This window comes from Salvia hispanica, chromosome 2 (genome assembly GCF_029641045.1).
Source record: "Salvia hispanica isolate PSC_SH4W2 chromosome 2, Shi_PSC_v1, whole genome shotgun sequence".
Lineage (NCBI taxonomy): Eukaryota > Viridiplantae > Streptophyta > Magnoliopsida > Lamiales > Lamiaceae > Salvia > Salvia hispanica.
The window spans coordinates 9,705,578-9,723,189 of record NC_142693.1 but is presented as its reverse complement, the minus strand read 5'-3'; the positions used below and the strand labels follow the sequence as shown (position 1 = coordinate 9,723,189).

The window sequence follows — 17,612 nt, the reverse complement described above, 5'->3', positions numbered from 1 at the left end:
CAAGTAGTGAGCAATGGATTCCAAGGAACTTTACAAAATTCTCCTTGTTTTTTGATGAAATAATTTTGCAATATTTTTGCTCATATTTAATTTACGACAAAAACAATTAATAGTGTAAATTAATGTGAAAGACGTGGTCATTGTGTGAGTTGTGATCACATAAGACCACTTATTTGATCATACAAGCCCACATATTAATTTAAATTTACGTAAACCTAACACAAGTCTAGATCTTTAACCAAATTAATCTCACCGATATTTGCATCCGATTCCTCAGTTCCCTCAATAAAGTCGCAACGACACTATAGAGCTTACACAAACATTAGCTCAAAGATTCAAACAGGTAAACTATAACATGAAAGTAGAAACAAGATTTAGCAACAACCTTTCATCGTTGATAGCAATAGCATTATGTTTAGTTTCCCTATACTTTTTCATACTCAAATCCATTAAGAAAAGGTCGATTGTGCCGCCGCTTCCACCGGGTCCCACCGCCTACCCAATTGTCGGCAGCCTTCCGGAAATGCTTTGGAAGAAGCCCGCATTCCGGTGGATACACAATGTCATGAAACAACTCAACACGGAGATCGCCTGCATCAAGCTAGGCCGCGTCCATGTCATCGCCCTCACTTCTCCGGAGCTTTCTATCGAGTTCTTGAAGAAGCATGACAGCGTCTTCGCCTCACGGCCCGACGTGTCCTCGGCCCGCCTTGCCAGCGATGGATACCTAGCAGTGGCCATCTCGCCCTCCGGCTACCAGTGGAAGAAAATGAGGAGGGTGATGGTGTCGGAAGTGCTCACAAATAATGTGTTCGAACGGCTCCATACAAAACGATGCGAGGAAGCCGATCACCTCGTCAGATATGTATATAATCAATGCATGAATCCACACAAAAGTGGAGTTATGAACGTGAGAGATGCAACTAGGCATTATTGTAGCAATGTGATAAGGAAGATGGTGTTTAGTCAGAGGTTTTTCGGGTCGGGTATGGAAGACGGTGGTCCGGGAATTGAAGAGAGAGAACATGTAGATGGATTGTTCACCATTCTTTCATGTCTCTATGGATTTGCAATTGCTGATTATGTGCCATGGTTAGAGGTTTTTGATTTGGATGGGAATAAAAAAGATGATCACAAATGCCATTAAGAATGTAAGAAAATACCAAGATCAAGAAATCGAAAAAAGAATGGAGATGCGGAAGCTAGGGCTCAAGAGCGACGAAAATGATATTCTTGACATTTTGATCAACCTCAAGAACTCACAAAATGAGCCCCTCTTGTCAATTCGAGAGATCAAAGCAGCCATTCTTGTAAGTATTTACTTGTGCAATGTTGTTGATTCAAATCCCACAATATGACTAATATAATGTTGATTTTATAGGAAATGATGTTGGCAATAATTGATAATCCATCAAATGCAGTTGAGTGGACTATGGCAGAGATGATCAATCAATCGGACATTCTTGCTAAAGCATGTGAGGAGTTGGACCGAGTTGTAGGTAAAAACAGGCTCGTCCAAGAATCAGATTTGTCGAAACTAAATTACATTAAGGCTTGTTTGAAAGAGTCATTTAGACTCCACCCGGTATCATGGGCGAATCTAGTGTATATATACATGGGGCAATTGCCCCACCTGAGTTATCCATTTATACAAAGATATATAGATAATATCACTATAATATGTGTATTTATACTATGTTTGCCCCCTTAGTATTTTAATAGAAAAACCTTTATTGCCCCATTTGAAAAAAAATGAAAAGTCAAACATGTAATTAGGAGTAATATTTAATAAAACCTAGTTATTTTTTGAAAAAGAAAACAAAAAGTCATTGACTGTTTAAGACCCAAAGCTCTGGAACTTGTAGAAGAAAAGCAAAAGAAAAGTTATACGTGCTGTTGAGAAAATATACAATTCTTTGCCCCCTCTTGTACAATTTCCTGGCTCCGCCCCTGCCCGGTATCACCATTTAATATGCCTCACATTTCAAGCAAAAACATTATCGTGGGTGGCTATTTCATCCCAAAGGGAAGTCATGTGGCGCTTAGCCGGCCCGGCCTAGGGAGGAACCCTAGGATTTGGGATGAGCCTCTCCGGTTCAAGCCAGAACGACACATTGTTGATGAAGTCTCAAATGTCTTGCTTGTGGATCACGATTTGCGTATTTTGTCATTTAGTACCGGAAGACGAGGATGCCCCGCCCTTGAGCTTGGTTCTACCATAACAACCATGCTTTTGGCTAGACTTATTCAAGGTTTTAGCTGGAAGCAACCACTTGCTGCCAATACTATTGACTTGGTTGAGTCAGTACATGACTTATCATTGGCTAAACCCCTGATTGCTCATGCAGTGCCTCGCTTGGACTCACAAATTTATATTCAACTCGTGTGAAAATAATATACTTGTATTTGTATTAGATTATTGTATGTATTTATTTCAGGTATTTATTATGTAGTAATTTGTACCCTAAATAAAGTCATTAGATCGTGAAATTTTATGACACATGATCATGCATGGCAACGGTGGTTATAAAATATTTCGTACAAACAAATTTGGTCTTAAATTTAACTTCGATTGAAATAGCTATTTAAGATAGGAGAATTGGATTGCTGTAGTATATAAGTCGGACATATGATACATGCCCATAAGATGAGAATGTTAATGTTAGTGTATATCAAGTGGCGGAGCCAGGAATTTACCGATGGGGGCTCAAATTTTTTATTGATAATTGTTTAATTTGTTTGGTGAAAATATTGTCCAGAGTCGATGAGGTATAGCCACATAAACAATAGAGGGATTAGGGATCGTTAAGAGGAACAAATAGATAGTGAAAATAATTAAAACATGGATAATAGAAACTAAAAACACATCTGGAGAAAAAGTCAATGTAAATTAATTTATTTTCTTAAATTGTGATTCATACATAAAATTACTAGTTGTGAGAAAATCAATAAAACCTATAAATGAAAATTAACGATGCTTGTAGTATTTGCATATTTTATGGGATAATAAAATATATTTTTTATCCATAGATATGTATAGCTGTAATACCCCGCTCAAATTAACGTCCTTGAACGTTTATCGAGTAAATAATTATATTAAAGCAAGTAGTATTTTAAACTCTATGTTTTGTGGTATTAAAATTCTTGATGAGTTTTAATTGATAGTTAAGAGCCAACGTGAAACTAATTTTGATCAAGGACTTTAATGTACAAAAGGATACATGAAACGATAAAATAATTGTCCATGTACATTTATAAAGCAGAGGGATATTAAATGTCTATTTACAGAATATAGTCATTTCTCTTCAAATGAGAAATGTATTAATTATATCTAATTTATGATGTTACAAAAATGAGCTAAAGCTTCTTCGCAAAGCTAGTATTCTATCTTCAGGAAACCCCAACTTCCTACAAATGATGGGACAAGTCAGAAACGACAGTGTAATAATAGTGTAGTAACAAAAATAACTTCTACCATCTTTAACCATAGTCAACATGTGAATAGTGCAACACTATTCACTGAAAATGACATGGAGTCATCACATAAGTATATGCATCACGTTTTATAATTCAAGTGTATATATATATATGTGTGTGTATGTAAAGGCGAGTCATTATTTTCTGCAAAATCTGCAGACAAGAATTTAAATCAAGGGAGACATATCCCCAAAATCAGGAAGAGCGTTGAATTAAAAGCTTTCAATTATTTTTTTTGTTGCATGCGAGTGTCGGCAGAAAGTAGTATAAGGAAGGAGAGTTGTGAAATTTCAAGTTTCATAACTTCTCTGAGGCATCACTTTGCTACACACACCAAAATCCAGTACCACACTTCTGCGACGCACTCTCAAACTTATTTCTACCAAAATCATACGCACCTAAAATCTCTTTTCACCCAAAATTTTAAGCAAGCAGACAGAAAAGTTTTCCATCTTTCCTAGCAAGTTTCAAGCAAGCATTTTTCAAGAAGGAGAATTTCAAGCAGAAGCACTTCTAAATAAACCTTTTATCGTTCTTTTGAGGTAATGATTTTCAAACCGCAAGTTAACTCTTTTCAAGTTTTATCAAGCACGTCATGTTAGCATGAATTCATATAGAACATAGAATCACAACCAAGCATGCTCTCCTTTTACCAAATACGTCATATTTGTTTTTATTCAAGAAACTAGAAAATCTCCTAACATGTTTCAAAATAAGCCTCTTGTTTTAGCAGCCACTTCGGAAATTTATAATAGAAAATCTAACCGTCCAAATGAAATTTCCTTTGGTCATAATGAAGTTAGATAAGTTGTTTACCTTCCTTTAAAATTTCAGAACGATCGGACTACGTTTGAACCCCCGATCGTATAGAAAATCGACGCTGCTACTGTAGAAACCGACAGCCACTTCCGAAATTATTTCTGGAAAATCTAACCGTTAAAATTTGATCTCCTTCGGTAAGAATGATCCTTTATGAGTCTTCTACCTTTGGTTAAAATTTCGTGACAATCGGATGTTGTTTGAATTCCCGATCATGAAGAAACTCGAGGCTGCACCTTGTGTGGCGAAAATTTAGAAAAGAAAAAGAAAGAGAGAGAGAGAGTTAGGAAGAGAATAGAGATAAATGATGATCAGAAAGAAGTTACGTATAGCAGCTAGTTTGACTCAGTAGGTAATTGAAATAATGATTTTGCTCCCTTGACTTTTGGGCCTTTCAAATATCAAATGAGTGTTAGACTAAAATTAATTAGTCCTTATTTGGAATTCATTATTTATGATTGAATTAATCGCTCGAGATAAAATTCTCTTGAATTAATTTTGAGTAAGTGGGTTTGTAGGTAAATCCTCAAGTTTATTAAATTAATTAATCTCTCGATTAATTAATACCAATAATTAAATCTACGGGTTTAATTAAAGTGAATGAGTTTATGAAAGAGAGAAGGAAAATAGGATGCATATCCTAAGAGCATATCATCCGCTATTGTTATTTCTTTGAAGCTAAATAGTTTATTATCTTTTATTGGACAAGGTACATCGCAAGGAATTTAACTCCAAGTGGGTTAATATTGTCATACGGAGTAAGACGCATACGAGGTGAACTTTCCTATTCTACAATGGATAAAAGTATAAAGAATTATTTTATGATGATTAATTATGAAAATAATGTTGTCATGCCTTAAATGTTTTGTTTTATGTATGATGTCTATCTGTTTGGTTATACCGAATGTGCTATGCCAAATAAAGTAAGAAATCGAATTCGGGTCCCAGCAAGGGGAGAGTCCCTACTTGGACTAGTGTACACGTGGACCGTGTGTCATCGAGAGGGTTGGCCGGTCCGGTGCTCGTGGAAAGTGGCCACTTTCCCGGCACATGAAAGTTAAGGTGACCGTAGGAGAACACCATCTCTACGGCACAAGATGTACAGATATGGCAAAGAACAGAAAGAACTTAGACCGTGCAGTCAAAAAATGGTATTTAGTAAACTCAGGTCTTTTTAGTAAAACCCCTGAGTGTTACTGTGATAATGGATTGACAATATTTTCAAATGTATTATTGTAGTTTTCGGCAATGTGTTCACTGAGTACTTTTGTACTCAGCCCTGCATGTACTTCTAAATGTGCAGGTTGAGCTGTGATGGAGGGAAGGGTGCTAATTAAACCAGACCTACTTATAGTTCCATACTCTCGGAGGTTCGTGTCTTCATACATGGAACCGCGTTCAGTTCCTTCCGCTGTGCATTAAAGCAAGTGAAATTCTTTATTTCTCTAAAGACTCTGATAATTAACCAGTATATTGTATTGTCCCCGACTCGAGTTATTGTGATCGAGCCATTCTATTCATGTATTCAATGTTTATACTCTACAGTCAGAAAGTTCAACCATGAAGTCCATTTTTTTTTACCCAACCCGCATTCTTATTATCCACCACAGTCACGGTATATTGAACCTTGCTATAGTAAGCAAAGTTGGGTCGTGACAATAGCTTAAAATTTCATAATAAAAGAAAATAATGATACTATATGTTATTTTATATATTTACGAGGTTAAAGAATAGTGATTTATTCTTAGATATATGTATGATTTTAAATTTTAAACAGATAGAGAATAAATATAAATATAATATTATAACATAGTATTATCTCCGTCTCTGAAAATTTGTCTTATTTTTTCATTTCCGTCCGTCCCCCAAAATTTGTCCAATTTCACTTTTATAATTTTTGGTAGTGGACTCCATACTCCACTAATCCATTCATATTCACATTTATTATAAAACTAATATATAAAAGTATGACCCACAATCCATTAACTTTTTTAACTCACTTTTCATTACATTTTATAAAATCTCTGTCGGATCAAAGTGAGACAAATTTTGGGGGATGGAAGTAGTAATAGGTATTAAACATAAAAGGCTATAATAGGGTATTAAAAATAGAGGAGAAATATGAAAAGCTACAAAAAAACGCAACAAAATTGCGCTATCAATAACATGGTAGGTGGACCTAGGAACCAGCTAAACTATAAATACAGTTGAATATAATTTTATACATATACTATATATAGTAATGTTAAAATTGCCGAGGGGCCCAAGGGTCTTGGCCCCAACATGGCTCCACCACAGACGGTATATGTATACTTTTTCAAGTTTATCCAATAAATTGTTGTTTATATATACCTCTTCCCACACACTCACCAGTTGGTTCTATTTATTTAGCATGAGAAATAACTCCAAAAGTATCACCTTCTTCTTAGGTCACTCCTACTCAATATGAGTCCTTGTTCCTCTTTCACTTCCCGTCCTTGAACCTAATCCTTCCTTAGGTTGTCACTCATTCCATGCTCAGTAGAGCCAAACATGGCATCTTCGAACTCAAATTCTTTACTATCACGGTGTCATATTTTCTTTATCCAAGTCGGCCATTGAAGCTTTACTAATTCCCATTTCGAAGGTTGGCATGCTTTCAGAGTTTCTTGTCTTACTCAAGAACAAAACTTGGTTCTTAACTACTCCAACTTCTATGAAGAACCTGCTGCCATCATTGCTAGAAATAAAGAATAGGCTTATTGCTCACGGTTTTTCTCAACAAGCCAATTTGACTTCGATCCCTTGCCCACTTGTGAAATCTGACACTATAAGACTCATTCTCAGTATTTGTATATCTCAGGGATGGTTACTCATTTGTATGCCAATAATGTTGTTTTTCATGGTGTTTTAGAAGATGACATTTACATGAAACAACCTAATGGCTTTGGACGGGGTCCTACTCACTTGGTTTGCTAATTAAACCACGCTATATATGGTCTTAATCAAGCATCAAGAGCTTTGCTCGTCACTATTCTATTTGTGCTCCTCAACCTAGGTTTCTCTTAATCCAAGGATGATGCCTCTTGGTTTTTCAAGCATCATGGTTTAGAAGTTATCTATATTCTCAGATACGTTGATGACATGCTCATCACTTGAAATGATCCTTCTTCTATGCCTAAGGTCATCTCTTAGCTACATGGTCAGTTTGGGGAGGCAGTCTATGCAACTTGTAACACCCACTACGTTATTGATGATCGATCAAAATTAAGCTGAGAAAATTCTGATGCCATAAAATATAGTACTACATACTCCGTCCTTCTTTTGCTTCCTAAAATAACAACTGTGTTGGATTGATTTGTCATAAATATTCTATATTTATTCGGAAGGCTTTTTAGATACCCAAAGATAACTACTTTATAATCCAACAAGATTTATTCAAAAAATATCATAATGGTTCGGTAGTTATCATCATTTTCTAACATACTACCAAAACTGGATAGTTTCCGTCAGCATTTTCTACATAATAGTTATACATAGTAAATGCACTTATTAATTTATTAGAAAATTTAGAGAACACCCCGACATCTTATAGTTGTTTCTAAACTTGTTTATTCAAGTTTCCTTATAGCTTAAGTACTCTGCATAAGCTTGATAAGATATAAGAAAGCAATACACATTACAAAAATTGATGACAGTTTATAGTTGTATTGTTACAACAATTTATTGATGTAGTACATGAACACCAAAATTCTCCCTAATATTCAGGGCACTTCTAGACTCATCCAAGTTGTTCTAAAAATTGTTAAACAAGAACTTTCACCGTTCTACATAAGCCAGATAATTCGGAACAGATCACTGAAAAATCAGGGGATTTAATTCGATTCAAACTTCTATATCAAATTCTATTTCCACTTATGTTTAATCGTCACAATAACCATATATCTTATCTAACCTGCAGTTATAATCATAAAGACCATAAGCCCGAAGCAATATTTTCAATTCTCATGTAAACTTTATGTTAGAGTTCAACAGATTCTAAATAATTGACCAAAACATGTTTAAACAAACTCATTTAACACATTCATCAATTAATCAAAAATTCCAAACACCCTTTACTCTATTAAATTCTGGACAAAATATCCAAACCCCATCTCAAAGTTTCATCAATTTCATGCTGTAAAAATAGTACAAATAGAAAGATCTTACTCGATTTATTATGGTTATGTAATCGGACGATCGATACAACGAAAATCGGCAACAGAGGCTAGAGCTTGAACCTCACGGTTCCTTTCTTTCCCATGGTGACCGTGATTATCTTCCTCCTCCATGAGGTTGGGGTGAAATTTTAAATATATATATAAATATAAATAGCTGCATCCACTGTGGTTTTAAAATTGTGCAAGTGGCATGATTTCAAATAAACACATGCAACTTTTCTTTTTCTAGAATTTTTCATAAATTTCAAAGACATTGAAGGGAAGATATGTTCAAATGCTGAAAATTTCGTGCCCTATGCTTTAAACAAGATAATATATTTCATTTCATGTGAATTTACTAAAATAAACCTCTGATCAATCATATATCCAATTATTTTATTCTCTTAGATTTTAATCCATTTATAAAGTCAACATTTAACTAATATATAAAACCAATCATGCAAAAGAATAGCTCAGAACTTTAATTAGTACTCTTTACGTTTCTAAGAAATCACTCGAGTACTAAACTAACGGCTGTCGAATTTTATTAAAACAATCCTCCTTATTTCACATCATATGATAAATTATTATTATTTCCGATAATTAAATTATTCGTTGAAAGCTCTAATTCATCGATTTTCTCATCCGAATAGCAAATTTCGTCTAAAATCGATTTTGGGATGTTACAATGCACAACAACGTACTTCTCAAGAAGGTAATCATGACGAGTGCTAAAGGATGCCCCAGTATCAATTGTGATTTGAATGAGTCTAACGGTGATCATATTCCTGATCTGAAACTTCATAGAAGTGCTATTGGAGCTTGACGACATACTATTATCACTAGACCTAAATCAACTATGTAATGAGCATGCTGAGGCAATATATGTCTTGTCCTCTTGATACTTATAGGTGGGCAGTCAAAGGAATCTTGTGGTATTCACAATAGTTGTGTAATTTGCTCTAGTAAAGTTGTAGTAATGATCTTAATTGTTAATTAGTAAATTTAAGTAGATAAAATCACATCTCTTGAATTCATTTATTTTCCTAGTTTTCATCACTTAATTAAGTACTTTTTTTTATTAATGACTTATTTTTGTCTAGATTTTAGGAAAAAAAAAACCAGAACCTCATTTTTCAACTTGTATATAAAGTTTTATTGTAATAGACAGTTTGCAATCTATTCCGTGCGTATTCGATACCTTGTACTTACGTTTAGTTATATTATCTCTACACTGTTTACATGCGTTTGATTTTAGTCCCGGTAAATTGTGTATTAATTTTTTGGCATCATATCGTTGCCAGGAAAAAAATGCATTTAAGCTAATATTGTAAAATGGTAGATAATACTACTACTTTGGTGTGTAATACTACCTCCATCCACAAAAAATAAAGTAAGTTGTAAATGACACGAGTTTTAATACATAATTGGTAAAGCAAGAGAGAAAAGGAGAAAAGGTGGTGGAAGTGGATTGGGGGTCCATATTATTAATATTCCATCCGTCCCACTTAAGATGACATGTTTTCCTTTTTAGTTTGTCTTAAATAAGATGACACATTTCCTTTTTCGGAAACTTTCTCTCTCCACACCTAACCACTTTTTTCCACTCCTATTAAAATTTTCATCTTTCTTTCTCTCTCTATTTGAATACTTTCATCCACCTTTTTCCCTCTCCAATTAAACACATTAATCAATAGCTCCTAAAATTCTGTGTCGGCTAAGAAATGTGTCATCTTAGCCGAGATGGAGGGAGTAGTATTCAATTGTTTAAAATTTATGCTTCCTATACAAATACAGTTGTATAACTAACATTATAAAGATCACCGAGCAACTAAGTAAGCTTGAAAAGTGAATCGAGGGGCCAATGAATATAGATTAATATTTTCAAACCTTCTTATCGATGTAGATTAGTGCTGATGGAGCACCTGATCCAACACGAGAATCGTCATTATTTTATGCCAAGGAAACCTACAACTGAGATATGCATGGGGGAGGACTACAAGAAAAGCTGAAAGACCCAAGATTAAACTAAGAGTTGTTTAGAAAAATTAGAGTTACACTTTATTTCGGTATATATACTTATTTTTCCAATGTCAATTTGCACGATTTCTGCTGCTACTACACTTGATAAACTCCATTGAGCGTGGCGGAAGTATAATTAGTACATGTTTCTTTAGACTGAAGGATAAACTTAAAGTCATTTAGTTTATCTTTATATTTTTTCTTATTTTCCTTATTTTATTTTGGGTTTCTTCGAATTTCTAGTTAGTTAATTAGTTAATTACAATAGTTCTCATAATATTATTTTCCTTTTTATTGAATTTTCATTTTCATTCGCTAGTAATGTTTATATGTTAATATAATAATATAAAAAATGATATAGAGATCTAACGAGCCTGAGGTAATGACACAATTTTCATTTTTTATATTATTATATTAACATATAAACATTACCTAGCGACTGAAAATGAAAATTCAATAAAAAGGAAAATAAAATCATGAGAACTATTGTAATTAACTAATTAACCATCGAGCCGAGGTAATGAGGACAAACGATTCATAGCGCGTGAGGCGAGTAAGACGCACTTATTTTAAAAAAAGTATGTTTTCTCAGAAGTTTATATTTTTATGGAAGAGATTGAGTATTTTGAAGCATACATTTGTTACACTTTCTTCAATCATGTTTTGCAACGTTTATAATTAGTTTACTCATAATAGTACTGTAGCATATTCATAATAATTTTACTCTTTTCGTCCCAATTAAAATGAACATTTTTCTTTTTCTTTTATCCCAAATAAAATAACATATTATACTATTTATAAAAATTTTCTCTCTTCAATTAATACACCTAACTACCTTTTTTCTCTCTAATTAAATATTCAACTCTCTTTCACTTCATTTCATATTTACAATCACATTTTCTCTATTCAGTTAAATACATTAACCAACAACTACTAAAATTCCATGGCAACTAAGAAGTGTTTCATCTTAGCCAGGACGGAGGGAGTATAATATATCTATTCCAATTTAGTTGTGTTATTTCTTTTGGGCACGAAGATTAAGTAATTGTGTTAATCATTAGATTATAAATGAAAAGATGGGGTTAAAAACACATATAGGTTATTTTTAGACACCAACTAGATCTTTTTAAGATCGTTTTAGTTCATTTGAGGGGGTATGAACTCGTATAAAAAACGATCTAAAAATGACCTTTCGTGTTAGGAATTAAATCGATCTAAAAACAACCTTTTTGTTTGGTTATTTTACTATGCATTAGAATTTGATTATTTTTTCAACTCTATCATACATATATACATAGGGTCCTTACACCTTCTTAGTGTAAAACACTACACAAATCACGGCCCTTGGATCCTTGGATTGGATGATTGGAATAATAATAGCTTAGCTATATTATTAGACTAAAAATCTACATTATTTGTCGACTGACATTATTAGACTGGAAATCAACATTATTAAACAAAATCTACATTATTAGATGTCTGCGCCCCTTTCCCATGCACTCTTCGTTCTCTCTTTAAAGCTTGTATGTATTTTTGTGAGCTGATCAAGTTCGGCAATCTACCTGACAAGGTCAGTTTATTTCTGACTGTTTACCTGCAAAATGAGGGTGAGTGGGTCTGGTAAAAGCTCAGGCTGATCAAGCTGATGACTCCGACTCGAGTGAGAAGAAGGGAAGAGCTAACAGTAGGGAGATCGAACAAAAAAAAATCTTAATCCACTAATACTACTAACTAGTATAGGGAAGTAAGGAACGATCCCACAGAGATGAGGCGTTGAACATTTGTTTGTGTGACACGGCTTGAGGCTTGGCTGCTGCCACACTTTACTTTGGGGGTGGGTTAAGTTAACTACTGGTTTTAGAAAGGAAAGCTAAACTGAACAACTAAGCTAACCTACTTGATCAACTCAACAGACATTACTATAAAAGGACAAACAGAATAAACGGGATTGTCAGTCCCCTGCAAAATGTACGAAAAAGAAAAACAACTTTAACAGAATCATCTTCTTCAACAAATCAGCATAGAGAAACAGAGCATCAACAGATCTGAAAAGCTAAAGAAGCCGAAACAACAGAAAACACATAAAACTAAAATTATTCCTACGATCTAAGCTACGACAACATAAAAATGAGAACTACGACATTTTCATACAGAAACGAAAAGATAAACACCTAGATATAAACAGATCTGAAAAGCTAAAGAAGACGAAACAACAGAAAACACATAAAACTAAAATTACTCCTACGATCTAAGCTACGACAACATAAAAATGAGAACTACAACATTTTCATGCAGAAACGAAAAGATAAACACCTAGATATAAACAGAGAAAGACGACTTAAACATAAAACATCAAATCTAAGATAAGACCCAACATAAAACACAAAAGCGAAGACAGATCTAAAACATAAAACAGAAAACAAACACGAAACTAAGAAACGAAAACGGAAACCTGGATTAAACTAAGACTGAACATAGAAAGAGTCAATTACATCAAAAAAAAAACAGGAACTAAGCTAAGAAAGCGGTAAATTGTTTCATCACCCCTTCTCGGAGCGGAATTACAGAACTGGAAATGGAAATTGTGCGAGAACGAACACTTAAACAGCTAACTACCAGCTAATTCTAAAACGGAACCAAGTGTGTGCAGCAAATCGAGAGCAAGGAATTGAAAGGAGACTCTGATTTCAGCCCTGGAAGAGAGCTGAGATCCTACATACTCTAGGAAGAAAGGAGAACCCCCTCTAAACTACGATGCAGAAATGAAATTGGGGGAACTCCCTTCTCTTGGTGCACTAGGCTGCTTTATATAGGGAGGCGTAGGGCTCTGATCCCTAGGGTACCACCTCCCTGAAATGACGTCTCTGCCCTTCACATTCTTGAGTGGAGTTTCTTAATCTTCTCTTCAGTGCAGAGTCTGGCTGGCTCCGGTGGATATTTGACTTGATCAGCTTAATGCTGCCCTTTTTCTCTTCATTTCCTCGACTTTTGCTTTCGTCTTCTTGACTTGTGCGATCTTCAGTTTATGGCAAAATTTACACACACCTGGCTCAAAAAGGATCGTTAGTTCACTGATTTAAGTGTAGTTTACTATAGAACACATGCATGAAACGAGCCTCATCATTAAACTAAAAAACTACTCCCCCTATCTCACAGTATGAGTCTTGTTTTGTCATAGAACTCATATTCCACTGACTATTTGTACTCACATTTTTTTATAAAAAAAAAATACTATAATATATAAATGGGACTCATATTCCTCTAAATTATTCAACTTACTTTTCTTTACATTTATTAAAACCCTTGCCATAATCAAATAGGACCCCTATTGCGGGACAAATGGAGTACATTATTAGTCCAGTTACATTATTGGACTAAATATCTACATTATTAGATGACATGTGACATTAGTATAACCGTAAGATCACAAGATCAAATGCACTGACAAGTGTTTTCTGTTTTGCATATATTTAGAGTTATTTAGAGTTAGGATATGAATACATCATATAAGGGTGTATTATGGTGACACCATTGTTAAAATGGCAACCAAGGCAAGCAATTTGCGATACATAGACAAACAATATGTGATACATACGAAAGTAATCTGCGATACTAAATAAGAACACTATGGTGACATTATAGTTAAAATGACAACCGAGACAAGCAATCTGCGATATATAGACAAACAACTCAACTTATGGTTCCAAGCAATCTGTGATACGAAAGCAAAAATAATCAAGTAATCTACGATATATACGGAAGTTAGCCTGCCATTAGGCAAACTAAGGTTGAATCTGCTCATAAATCTAAGGGTTTTCATTAGTGGTACATTATCATTTTAAAAGTGGTTGTCATCTTAATAGAATCCTATGATCATATATCTATAGGGGTGCACTATGGTGCCACCATAGATAGGATAACACCATACCACCAATGTAGTCAATTAGATCTCATCTATGGACGCCTAGGATTAAGTTTCGTAAAAAAATACGGGTTTGCAATCTACTGTATTAGTTATTGCAGTCTACTGTATTAGATATTGCAGCCGTAGTAAATTGCAATATTGTTGTGGTAAGACTGCAATATTCAATGAACAACACTGCAATCTGGTAACGTAAAATTAGAAATTTCCTATTTTACCCCTCCGTGTTTTTACACGCAGCATGACAAGCACACGATTTCCAGATCCAATGGCCTAAAATGGTGGTATGGTGTTACAATAAAGAGTGTTGTCATCTTAATACTGCTGGGGTTTGGTGCCCCTTGCACAGCGGAAGTCATGAATAAACAAATAAATCAGATCTACATATCTATTTGACCAATTATGGGATCAATTAATCACATGTTAAACAAACAATTGCACGCTAGAACACATATAATTCACAAACAAGGAATAAGAACCCTAATTCATGAATTTCCTACGGATTAGGGTTACCGATCTGATTCTCCAAAGAATCGACGATTGCTTGCTCCTTCTCCACATGAAGATCTTCGTACTCGACCACGAATCTTCTAATTTGTATCTCGAACTCAGAATCTGACCTTTGGGTGGGCAAAGCTTGTCAGAATCGAAAAGGGCTTGACTAAACAGAAGACAGAATTCCCAACAGAAGGGAAGGGAAAATTCCGTCTGCTTTGGAGAGAGGGAGCACGAAATTAACTATATAAATTCATTAAATTAGTCTTCTATTTAGTCTCCTTTATATAGAGTTATGATGGACCAGATTAGGGATCCATGGAGGTTGGATTTGGGCCAAACCTGTTGGACTTTTACTAATTAAATTGAGTTGTCTAGTTCAAAATCTTTATTTATTATTCTGGAATAAATTCCAACCGGCCGGGTTTCTAATAATAAAACCTTTTTCGAACACCTCTTGAGGATATTATCAATCTGGACTCACCCAGCACACGATTCATTGCAATAACAATACTAGCACCTCTAGACATTGATCACCACTACCCAAGATATCAGGATTCTTGGATTGCGAAAAATCCGCACCATTTGATAAATCAAAGTAGTGCGTAATCAATATCGTATGCTCAATGTTATATCAACAATGATTAAGAAATAACAATCATCGAGACTTCGTCTTTCAGTAAATAGCAAGAAAGACTTATCTCAACAGTTAGATCCTTCAGTGCTATACCACACCAGTGTCGTTTATTTCCTAAGGTAAGGAAACATGCGGACTGACACTGCAACCTTTCACGATAGGTAGCCAAAGCCTATCTAGGTTGTGAAATTCTATTTCTCTTCTACAAAGTACCGATTGCGTCACCTTCTGTGAACATCGTTCACGACCAGTCTATTATGTAGAAAAATTAGACTTGTTTGCTTCTTATACATTTAAATGTTTGAGAAACATCTTATAAATGCACAAGCAAACATCAATACGATAAAATTACTTCTCGTCTTGGGTTAAAAGTGGATTGTAGAATTTATTGTATACAAGCAATTCTATCAGGTCTCGGACCATGATATATCGAACTACCATACTTTTCACCTCATGTGTAAAACATGTTGCCATATAGGAATTTTGTGAATAATTCTGCCAGGTTGTTCTCTGATGATATCTTGGTAACCATAATGTCACGCTGCGCACTTTTTTTTTAATTAATTTCATACTTCCTCTCTATATGATTGCTTAGCTTTATCAGATCGTGTTTCCCTCGAGTTAGACACATGTCTAGAGTAACCATAATAAAATATAATACTCATAGGCATACTCGGAATCACGGTCAAAGCTATTAGAAAGTTACTGAGATGAACAACTACCTTAGTAGTTTCCTATGAAACCACACTTGTAATTATCATGATAGAGCCTGTGATGTAATCACACTCCTTCAAGACTCAGTTTTCAACTCCTAACGTGAACACATAGTCAGAGGATAACTCGATCACCGATCAATAATAAAATCGAGTCGATGTAACCTAAAGGACATAACATAGATGCCTGGTAAACTAGAGCATACCGTTTAGCCTTCTTCAAGTACTATAGTATATTCTTTACCAATCCAATGTCCTTGGCCATGGTTAATATGATATCAAGCTTCTATGCCAACGGCAAAGCTAATATCTAACTTAATTCACATCATAGCACACATGAGACTTCCAATTACAGAACTTGTCTCATTCTTCTTGATCTCATTCAGTGTCGAAAAACACTTGACTAGAGACAAGATAATTCCATCCAGAGAAGTAAAAACTTTTCTTGGAATTTTCAATGCTAAAGTGTCTAAGTATGATGTAGATGTAGCATTCTTTAAGAAAACTTAACATTCTTTTTCTAGCAATCTAATGACTTAGATGCTTAGAATGTAACTAGTTTATCTTAAATCCAGCATCCTTAAACTGGGTAGACGACCAGTTTCCTACGCTAGATAACCCTTTGAGTTGTTTATCAACTTTTATAGATGTCATAATCGTAGAGTACCAAGAATACCATATATAGTGCACTTTCAACTTTCTTGTACTTGTAGCACATAACCATTAAGATGTTCCATGTAGATGATCTCCTCAAGACTTCTACTTAAAGAAAACTGTCTTGACAATCATAATTCATACATCCTAATTTATGTAAGCTACAATAGACAATATGATACAGATCGTCTTAGGCATAATGGCAAGCGAGAATATCATTCTTTCTGGGTATAATGGCAAGCGAGAATATCATTCTAGCCTTTCAAGATCCATGTTTACACTTGCAGATCCACTAGCTCCCACTGGCTAAAATAGTCTATGGGTAGTATCGCAAGTCTTGCAAACATTCTTGTCTATCTTAGATTATTATTCATAATCTATCATCTTATCAAGAACGATTATCTGAATGAGTCAATGTGTCCTTGTAGTTACAGGGATTAGATTCAAGTCGATCTAAAACTGAGTCTAAAGACTCTCTTAGACCCATGAACTTGTTATGTTCGCAAGGAACGCTCCCACTACGACATGACTCTTATAATCTTAGGTACAAATGTTGATTTTCTAAGTGCATAAGCATCTAATGGTATGACTTCTTGGTTAAGATGAAAATAGATATTCTCATTATCTTGAGAATTATCATGCTTGTTAGGCTTTTAGTTCTTCTCATAATCTTCATCAAAGAATCTAGTATTGAT

General features: G+C 34.6%; 2 long non-coding RNA genes and 1 pseudogene across 3 annotated transcripts; 2 read left to right on the top strand and 1 right to left on the bottom strand.

Moving 5' to 3' along the window:
• Positions 1-285: 285 nt before the first annotated feature.
• LOC125199982 (phenylalanine N-monooxygenase CYP79D16-like) lies at positions 286-2,448 on the top strand (annotated as a pseudogene). Its single transcript, XR_016134842.1, has 3 exons — positions 286-1,310; positions 1,382-1,592; positions 1,965-2,448. The product of XR_016134842.1 is annotated as a phenylalanine N-monooxygenase CYP79D16-like (transcript).
• A 774-nt stretch (positions 2,449-3,222) lies between these two features.
• LOC148931539 (uncharacterized) lies at positions 3,223-4,758 on the bottom strand. Its single transcript, XR_016135218.1, has 2 exons — positions 4,294-4,758; positions 3,223-3,408 (listed from the first exon to the last, which is right to left on the bottom strand). It is a non-coding gene; the product is annotated as an uncharacterized LOC148931539 (long non-coding RNA).
• Positions 3,629-5,881, top strand: LOC148931538 (uncharacterized). Its single transcript, XR_016135219.1, has 3 exons — positions 3,629-4,019; positions 5,006-5,070; positions 5,600-5,881. It is a non-coding gene; the product is annotated as an uncharacterized LOC148931538 (long non-coding RNA).
• The last annotated feature ends 11,731 nt before the right edge of the window (positions 5,882-17,612 follow it).